This window comes from Belonocnema kinseyi, chromosome 1 (assembly GCF_010883055.1).
Source record: "Belonocnema kinseyi isolate 2016_QV_RU_SX_M_011 chromosome 1, B_treatae_v1, whole genome shotgun sequence".
Classification (NCBI taxonomy): Eukaryota; Metazoa; Arthropoda; class Insecta; order Hymenoptera; family Cynipidae; genus Belonocnema; species Belonocnema kinseyi.
The window spans coordinates 115606573-115608127 of record NC_046657.1 but is presented as its reverse complement, the minus strand read 5'-3'; positions in this window follow the sequence as shown (position 1 = coordinate 115608127).

Genomic DNA, 1555 nt, shown 5'->3' with positions numbered 1-1555 from the left:
GTGTCGCCCTGAAAGACACCTCTCTGAAACGTCACCTTGTTAGTTGTCACACGATTTTTGCCAGATGAGATAGTAAATCTGGTTTTCCAAAGCGGCATCAATGTCTCTATGCACCCAACTATTTACGGATGATTTCAGGTCTTCTAATCTTTAAAAATTATTCAAATTTTTTCTGATTTTTTTTATTTTGCAAAATTAAAAAAAAAAATTGTCTTTAAAATTTTTCAGATACTTTGACAATTTTTGACGTCTTTTTGAGTGTTTTTAAATACTTTAAAATAATCTCCTAAAATTAATTTTTCGAAGTAAAAAATTATTCTAATTATTTCTAGCAACCTAAAATCATTTTTTTTCATTTTCGTGAAAACATACAACATTTTTGACAAATCTTTACAAGTTTTAATTATATTTGAATCCTTTCAAAATGTCTGAATATCTCTTAAACTTACTCAAATTTAAGTGTAGATTTTTAAAGCAACATATAATTTTTAAAATTGTGTAGCAAAATGGCACAAGAAGACCTAATAAGAATTATGTTCCTCAATTTAAGATGTGAAAAAATTGACTCATAATCTTTTAAATTTTTCCCAGGAATCTTAAGAAAAATAGTTTCACCTCCTTGAAATCTTTCGGAATTCCTTTAAAGTTTCTAAAGTTTATGTTTGAATTCTATAGAAATCTAAGTTTCTAACAGAATTTAAGTTTAAGATTCGATTTGAATCTCTTTAATTCTTCTTAATATTTCTTGAATTTACTCGATTTTGATTTTGAATTATTTTGCTTTACAATCTAATATAGTCTTCTTTTAAATTTTAGGAAATCCTTTCACATGTTTAAAAACCGTTTTTATTATTCTCATAAAGTACGTTTTTTAAAATAAAAAGTCATTAAAAATTTTCCTACCCATCTTGAAAAAGTTCTGTTTTTTTTAAATAATAGCTCAAAATTATTAAGATCATTAGAAATTCCTTGATAGTTATTAATTCGCTTAGAAATTCCTTATAGCTTTTTAAGAATCCTAAATTCGATCCTTAAATATCTTGAAATCTCTTCAAAAATCTCTCAAATTCCTTAAAAATCCCCTTTAAACTTTTTTATTTATATTGAAACTATTTCAAAGTAATAATAAGAATATATCTCAAAAGATAAAAAATCTTCATTAAATCCGATTCTTAAATACGGAAATTGTTTTTAATACTCTCGTAATTTTATTAATCATGTGAAACGAGTTTTTAAATATTATTATTATTACACCATTAAGCCATTTCCCTTTCGGGGTAGGCGTGACTCACTCGGCAGGGGAAAGGAGTAGTGTGTGGATGGGATAAAGATTTTTCAGATTGATCCAGAATTCTCGTGCTATTTATGTAAATAACACGTTCGTTCCGCAACACTGCTCCGACCCAGGTTGCTTCACCCCAAGCGAAGAACCTCACGAAGCCGTTATGTAAGCATCCCCACTTGGGTCCATTAATAGCCAAGGTCTTTGTTTCAGGCGTTGTTCACTCTACTGACACTCTTTTTATTAACTATTTTCCGCCATACTTTCCTGTCC